We start from the raw sequence: 8,930 nt of genomic DNA, 5'->3' as shown, positions 1-8,930 counted from the left end.
CCCTCTGCTGGTCCTGAGGATAATCCATCTGAGGAATGAGAAATAGCTGTAAGTATTCATGAACATTAAAGAGTCAGAGTAGTTAGCTTCTACTGCATTCTGCGAATGAGCACAGTGTGAATCAAACACTTATTTATGCAAATGGGAAATCAGTGGATATAATCTTTCAATCTTTGACCCTTGCCGTCAATTCCTGAGTCCTTCCCCCAACCAAAATTGTGTTTCCTCCACTCGTATCCTCCTCTGGAACCCTGCCTCACCTCGACCAATAGACCTCACTCCATGTTCACAAACCAACTCTAATAAGTCCTCCACTATTAGAATCCGCACAGCCAGATTCGGGACACCACCCCTGCTATGGTTTCATTTGAATACATCGAGCCTCCTCTTCTCCTGTGAGGCTAAGAGCAGATTCAAGAATTTCTCCTCGATATGGCAGAAGTTTACATCTTCCTCCCCAGCATCACTGGACTATGTGCCCAACATGTCACAGGGCCTGCCCCTTCTAAGCATCCCTGCTATCCTGTTTCGTCCCAGACAACCTTGGAGGACTGTCCAGCTGGCGACTCTGTCTGGCCTTTCAGTCCTATTAAAAGCATCCCACACATAACCATGCATTCAGGATGCAAAGGGGCTTCATTACTCAGCCTCGTAGAGCAGAGATGGTCAGTCAACCTCTTCTGACACTGCACTCCGATGCTTCGGATGATCCCATGCCTGCTGACTATTGCTGCCACCTCAGTCCAGGCTATCTTGCTGACATGTGGAGACCTCCTCTGGCCGTCACGCGACAGCAGTATCTCCTGGCGATCACGTACTGCCTGCAGTAGTGCCCGCCAGGAGTCATCTGAAAAACAAGGGGCTGATTGGTTCAGGCCATTTCCATGCCCCCTTCCCTGGCTTCATCCTCTGCATGGCATTATTCGATTCCGTGTCTTCGAATTTGCATGTGAAGAATTGTATCACCCCTGCCACAGCACAAGCCTCCAAAGCTCCTCTCCATTGTGATGATATGCATCACCAATCATGTATGTAATGAGATAAATGACCTCCAACCAGCAGGCAGCAGTGTACATCTACCACGTTACTCTGTTCCTCGAGAGTTGGGAGTTAGTCGTGTTAGTTGATAGTCATACTTGCAATAGCTCTCGGATAATTTATCAGTATTAGTAGTTTGTATTATATTTCTCATAATTATCTTTACCACGCATTTGTTTTATAATAAAACACTTTACTAGTCAAGAACTAGACGCTCTACTGTGCATCCTTCCTACCGGCCAAGCACCAGAACGTATCATCCATGACCTTCACTGCTTCATTCCTCTTCAAACCCCCGACCCACAGCTGACTGCCTGAAGTTGCCCGCCCTGTTCCCGTCCCTCCCTGGCAGCCCTGAGCCTCTCACACAATGAGGTTTGCGCTGGGCGGCAGTTAATTGAGCAGCCAGCACATGATTGCTGCTGGCTCCCGCGGTGTCGCCTGAGGGCAGAGATATCCGATCCAGGTCCGCCGATCGCAAACGCACACCCACGGAAAAATCCAGGGCCAACGCATTTCCAAAAGTAGCAACCTGACTGATCACTGGAATCCATTCAACTGAGATCCTAAAACGATAATACAACTCTATAAATTGGCAAAGGCATTTTAGCCAGAAGACAAGCACTCAAGTACGTGTGCAACTGAGCTGATTAATGCTTGTTTTCTGATTTCATGAATGAAGATCAACTTGAAAAAAATGTCAATGTATAGCATTTCGATGACAAATGTTCGTCTGTATGTGCCATAAAATAAAATCACATAATGGCATTTCTTTTATGACCACATCACTGTGCCACCTAGCGTAGGTGGAAAGAAGAAAGATTTGACTTGAGACAGAAGAAGGGATTTTTATGACGAGCTATTGAGGCTGAAACTATTTGGATGGGGAACACTCTGGCTGTTGAATTGTACGGACTGTACGGACTGTAAGAGCAGCAACAGCTCCGTGGGAGTTACTGATCAGTTTACAGATCTGTGATACCATTGACAGACACAAGCAATCCAATTAGCTCATTTAGGCTGCTTTCCTGCTGTCCTCGAAATTGCAATCAGTGATGTGCTTCTTCTCAGGTTACAAGTCTGTATTGATCTTGATGTGACCCAAACCTGAACCTAGACCTTGTGGGGAGGATGCAAGGAGGTTTCAAGGTTATTTAGACAAGTTGAGTGAATGGGCAAACACATCGCAGACACAGTACACTGTTGCGAAATGTTAAGTTATACTTTGCAGTGAAAAACAGAAAGAGTATTATTTAAGTGGCGATGTATCAGGAAGTGTGGACGTGCAAAGGGTTCTGGGTTGTCCTTGTACGCTAATCAATGAAAGTGGAGAGGCAGGTGCAGCGGGCAATTCAGAAGATAAATGGTATGTTGGCCGCCATTGCAAGAGGATTTGAGTTCAGAAGTACGGATGCCTTCTTGCAGTTATACAGGGCCTTGGTGAGACAATCTGGAGTATTGAGTGCAGCTTTGGTCTCTTTACCTAAGAAATGAGGAGGAATTTCTTCAGCCAGAATGTAGTTAATCTGTGGAACTCTTTGCCACAGAAGGCTGTGGAGGCCAAATCACTGAGTGTCTTTAAGATAGAGATAGATAGGTTCTTGATTAATCAGGGATCAGGGATTATGGGGAGAAGGCAGGAGAATGTGGATGAGAAACGTATCATCCATGATCGAATGGTGGAGCAGACTAAATGGGCTGAATGGCCTAATTCTGCTCCTATGTCTTATGGTCTTATACTTGCCATAGAGTGAGTGCAATGGAGGTTGACTAGGCCGATACCTGAGTTGCCAGGGCTGCCTTTTGAGGAGACATCAGTTTGACTGGGCCTGTATTCACTAGAGTTTAAAAGGACAAGAGGAGCTCTGATTGAAATGTATAGGGTGGGATGGTCCGCCCCGCCATGCCACATTTCTGCCTCACCACCCCGGCGGGATGCTCCGTTTCACCGGCCGGTCAATGGGGTTTCCCATTGTGGGGCAGCCCCACGCCGTCGGGAAGCCCCAGGGCTGCCGGCAAAGCAGGAGCATCCCGCCGGCGGAGAAACCCGCCCATAAAATTCTAACAGGGCTGGACAGACTAAATACAGGGAGGGTGTTTCCTTGGTTGGGCAATCTAGAACCAGGGGACACAGTCTCAGGACATGGGTAGACCATTTAGGACTGAGATAAGGAGACATTTCTTCACTCAAAGGGTAGAGAGCCTGTGTAATTCTCTACCACAGGACGCTGTGGAGGCCAAGTCACGGAATGTTTTCAAGAAAGAGGTAGATAAGTTTTTGGATTTTAATGACATCAAGAGTTATGGGGAGAAAGCGGGAATATGGCATTGAGAGGGAGGGTCAGCCATCATCATATTGAATGGTGGAACAGTCTTGAAAGGCCAAATGGTTTACTCCTGCTCCAAGTTTCATTGTTTCTAAACTTGTGCAACCTCTACACAATATCCCTGTGTGGATTTTTTTCCCATTCATTTGTGGGATGTGGGAATCACTGGCTGAGCCTTAACTGCTCCTCCCTAATTACCCCTAACTGCTTGCTGGCTAGGCCATTTAAGAGCCAGTCACATTTCTGTGGGCGTGGAGGCACATGCAGGCCGGAGACCAGGGGCGGGATTCTCCGATCCCCCGCCGGGTGGGAGAATCGCCGGGGGGCGGCATGAATTCCGCCCCCGCCATCCTCCCAATTCTCCCACCCCCCCAAAAAAACAGCCCGGCGTGAGTAGCGCCACCCGCCCTGGAGAATGGCGGGGACCGGCACGACTCAATGGGCGCCGGGGCCGCCCGAATTCTCCGGCCCGCGATGGGCCGAAGTCCCGCCCGCCTGTAGCCGGTCCCGTCGGCGTAAATCAGAGCAGGTCCCTTACCGGCGGGACCTGGAGGCGCGGGTGGTCTCCGGGGTTCCTGGGGGGTCGTGGGGGGAATCTTGCCCCGGGAGGTGCCCTCACGGTGGCCTGGCCCACGGTTGGGGTCCACCGATCCGCGGGTGGTTGGCTGTGGCGCCAGACCCCTATCCCGCCGGCCGGCGGGGTGCCAACCACTCCGGGGCGGGCTTAGCCCCTGAAGGTGCGAAGGATTCCGCACCTTTGGGGCAGCCCGACGCCGGAGCGGTTCTCACTCAATGCGGATGACCTGCTCCTCTACATTTCGGACCCACAAAGCAGCATGGACGGAATTATTGCACTTCTGAAAGAGTTTGCCGCCTTCTCGTGCTACAAACTCAACATGAGCAAAAGCGATATCTTCCCGATACACCCACAAGTAGGGGGGGGGCAGCACTAATGGGACTGCCGTTTAAACAAGCCCGACACAAATTCCGTTACCTGGGGATCCAAATAGTCCATGACTGGAAAAGATCCACAAATGGAACCTCACCAGTCTGACAGAGGAAGTAAAAAAGGACCTGCAAAGATGGAACACACTCCCACACTCCCTCGCGGGGAGAGTCCAGATGATCAAAATGAACGTGCTGCCCAGGTACCTCTTCCTACTTAGATCCACCCCGATCTCCAACCCCAAGGCATTTTTCAAAGCACTAGACAAACTAATCATGGCGTTCGTATGGGGGGGGGAAACAAATGCTAGGCTCACAAAAAGGTCCTACGAAAAAAAATCCAGGGTGGGGCTAGCCCTCCCAAACCTACAATTCTACCACTGGGCGGCGACGGCCGAGCGAATAAGGGGATGGATCAAGGAGCCAGAAGCCGAGTGGGTGCGCGCAGAAGAGGCCTCCTGCAAGGGGACCTCCCTCCGGGCCCTCGCCACGGCGGCACTCCCATCCCCACCCAAAAAACACTTCAGCAGCCCGGTGGTGATAGCCACCCTCCAGTCCTGGAACCAGCTACGGCAGCAATTTGGCCTGACCAAAATGTCGGACAATGATCCCATCTGCAACAACCATAGGTTCACACCAGCGCTGACTGACGCCACCTTTAAAAAGTGGGGACAGGACGGAGGGACACTGACAGTCAGGGACCTTTACACGGACGGCAGGATCGCAACAATGGACGAACTGACAGAGAAATTCCAGCTAGCCAGGGGGAACGAGCTAAGGTACCTGCAACTCAAAAAACTCCTGCGAAAGGAGACAAGGACGTACCCACAACCGCCACAACAGACATTACTGGAAGAGTTACTGGACGCAAGCATCCTAGATAAAGGAAACTGTAGCGACATGTATGACCGACTGGTAGAAAGGGCCGACACCGCACTGGACACAACAAGAAAGAAATGTGAGGAAGACCTGGGGATTGAAATAGGGTGGGGATCTCTGGAGCGAAGTACTGCATAGGGTCAACTCCACCTCCACGTGCGCAAGGCTCAGCCTGACGCAACTAAAAGTGGTACATAGAGCCCACTTAACAAGAACCCGTATGAGTAGGTTCTTCCCGGAGGTGGAGGATAGATATGAACGGTGCCAAGGAGGCCTGGCCAACCACACCCACATGTTCTGGTCTTGCCCCTGACTTGCGGGGTACTGGACAGCCTTCTTCGAGGCAATGTCCAAAGTGGCGGGGATGAGGGTGGAATCATGTCCGAAAGTGGCGGTCTTCGTGGTTTCGGACCAACCAGATCTATTCCTGGGGAGGAGGGCGGACGCCCTTGCCTTTGCCTCCCTGATCGCCCACCGTAGAATCCTGTTCGGCCGGCGGTCAGCAGCACCGCCCGAAGCTGCGGACTGGCTGTCCGACCTCTCAGAATCTCTCCAAATGGAGAAAATCAAATTCACCATCCGAGGGTCAGACGACGGCTTCCACGGAACGTGGGAGCCATTCACCCAATTGTTCCGGGACCTGTTTGTGGCCAACGAACAAGCAGAAGAATAGCCAGGTAGCCAAAAAGCAGGGGAACGTAGCCAAGGCATGAGAGGGAGAGATAGACCGGGAGAGGAGGGGTGGGGACAGCTAAACCTAAGAGGAAAGAAAGGCAAACGACAGATGGGGGGGGGCTGAAGTGGGGGGGAGGGGGGAAGAGTGAAGAGACAGGGAACAATAGAGGAGAACCAGGGAGGTGGGGGGGAGGCGGGGGAATGAGAGACGGAAGGAGGGCACGGGAAACGATAACAAACTTGGCATCTACAGGAACAGAGAACAAGGAGAATACAGGCGAAAGACGGGACGAACGGCTGAAGCGGAGGTGAGCATGAGACGACAACGGCAGCGAAATCTGTCCGGGAGAAGCAAGTGACAACACCGACACCAGACCCATTCGCGTATTGCCCTCTGTAATTGTTCTGTAATTGTTTCCCCGGCACCCAAATGTATGTGTACCTCCCTAGTCTCCACCCCCCCTCCCCCCCCACCCCCCCAACAAACAGATGTCTACTTATGTGTTATAAATAATATTGGCAATTGTACAGAGTTGCTGCTGTTGAGCTGGTGCATAATACCCGACCAGTTACTTTATTTTTTTTTTATTATTACTTTTTTTTTGGTATGTTTGTGTGTGCCCTTCTCTTCTATGTATATATATATATCTTATTCTGTGTACATAACGGTAAGTATACTTTGTTCAAAAACCCAATAAAAACATTTATATTAAAAAAAGAAATAGGAGCAGGAATAGGCCGTTCAACCCTTTTAACTCATTCCTCCATTTAATATGATCTTGGCTGACCTAATGCTCTCTAAGCCCACTTCCCTACCTTCTCTCTGTAACCCTTAATTCCCCTACATAAACCATTGACCTCAATGTTCAAGGGCTCGGCCTCCACACCTCCTGGGTAAAGAATTTCAAAGATTCACCACTCCGAGAGAAGGAACGCTTCCTCAAATCTATCTTAAATGAGCACCCCCTTATTCTGCGACTGTGCCCTCGGGTCCTACACTCTCCCATGAGTGGAAAGATCTTCCCAACATTTACCCCGTCTGACCCCCGAGGAATCTTCCATGTTTCAATCATATCCCTTCTCATTCTTCTAAACACCAAGGACTACAGGCCCAACTGCTTAATCTTTCCTCAAATGGCAGTTCCTCCATACCCGGGATCATCCGAGTAAACTTCCCCTGTACTGCCTCCAATGATAAAAATCTTTCTTTAAATAAGGGGAGCAAAGCTGTACACTCTCCCTGCTAGCATTGGCGGCATGGTGGGTCGCATTGGTGCAGCGCAGCGCCAGAGGGTTCGATTCCGGTGTCAGGTGACTGCCTGTGTGAGGTTTGCACGTCCTCCCCGTGTCTGCGCGGGTTTCCTCCGGGTGCTCCGGTTTCCGCCCACACTCCAAAGATGTGCAGGTTCGGTGGATTGGCCACGGTCAATGCGCAGGGTCACGGGGATAGGGCAGAGAGTGGGCCTAGGTAGAGTGCTCATCCGGAGGGTCGGTGCAGACTCGATGGGCCAAATGGCCTCCTTCTGCACTGTAGGGATTCTATGATTCTGGACAATTAGGAAGCGTGTTTTAAAAAAACATCCCAACCCCAAAATGATCTGAATTGGGAAATCATCAAACTGCATAAACAGATAAGAGTGTGTATTGAAATGAGAAGTTATAAAAAGACATTTGAAATTGTGCAATTTCATTTGTTAAACTTACATTTTATCCCTGCTTATCTGCTATCAGCAACTAAAACAGCAAGCATTTGAAACCTGTACGTGCCTCGTCAACATGTACATTACATAAGGCTGGTGCCTATCCAACTTTCGAGGGGAATGTCCATATTTTCAGTGAATCCATTTATCCCTGTCTGCTTTTAGAAGTTGCGAAGATGGTAACAGAGAATGGTGATCTAATAGCACGCAGTCAATCTGTTGTTTTGTGCGAAACATGCACAGAAGGGACCAGCGTCTCACAGCAGCGGCTACTGCTCTGACCTAAGAACAGCCTTCTCCTGTTATCGTAACTCTGCACGGACGTCACCTAGTTGCCCCGTTTTCACAATGGCATTGCTAGCTGGTGGGGGCGGTCGTGCCACCATTAGCTTAGTCAACTCAGATCCGCACTTTCCTCTGAAGGGCCGATCAGTGAATTTTGGAATGCATTGCACCCCCCTGGCTGGTTACGTTCACTGGCACGTGCCTTCCTCCATGGTGAATACAGCACCAGTCATGAGTTTAGAGAGTGTAATCAGATTACAGTGCTGGATCCTGGCCCACAGCTGTTTATAGTGCTGACTAAACAAAATGGCGGAAAACCAGAACAGCTGAGGCCCTGTCCACCTAGCTTTCCCAGAATTCTTGAACTCCGGCCAGAAAAAATGTACATTGCTTTTTTTATAATTGCTTGACTTCAGTCTGCAAATTATATGAGAACACTGCGTACTGGCACTCTCCAGAACTTAGCTGTATGTTCCCTGCAATAAAAGTGGCCAGCTTTGAACTGGAGAACCATCGGGAGCAGGGATTTAAAAAAAACACACTGAAGGAACCAACTCGTAAACCTACAGCCTAGCGGCGTACCTCAGGAAGGTTTTATTGGGAAGACTCACCGTGGCGTACTCCCCCCTGAAAAGATGGATTCAGTTACATAGAACATACAGTGCAGAAGGAGGCCATTCGGCCCATCGAGTCTGCACCGACCCACTTGAGCCCTCACTTCCACCCTATCCCTGTAACCCAATAATCCCTCCTAACCTTTTTGGACACGATGGGCAATTTATCATGGCTAATCCGCCTAACCTGCACGTCTTTGGACTGTGGGAGGGAACCGGAGCACCCGGAGGAAACCCACGCAGACACGGGGAGAACGTGCAGATTTCGCACAGACAGTGACCCAGCGAAGAATCGAACCGGGGACCCTGGCGCTGTGAAGCCACAGTGCTATCCACTTGTGCTACCGTGCTGCCCAAGAGTCGCGCGAAGACCGCTTTTCCACCTCTGTAACATCGCCGACTCCATCCCGAGAGAGCTGAAGCCAACAGAGGTGGAGATGCACAAGAGGCTGTAGTCAGACAAACAT

This window comes from Scyliorhinus torazame, chromosome 11, assembly GCF_047496885.1.
Source record: "Scyliorhinus torazame isolate Kashiwa2021f chromosome 11, sScyTor2.1, whole genome shotgun sequence".
In the NCBI taxonomy this organism is placed as follows: Eukaryota; Metazoa; Chordata; class Chondrichthyes; order Carcharhiniformes; family Scyliorhinidae; genus Scyliorhinus; species Scyliorhinus torazame.
Note: the sequence above shows the minus strand (reverse complement) of the source record.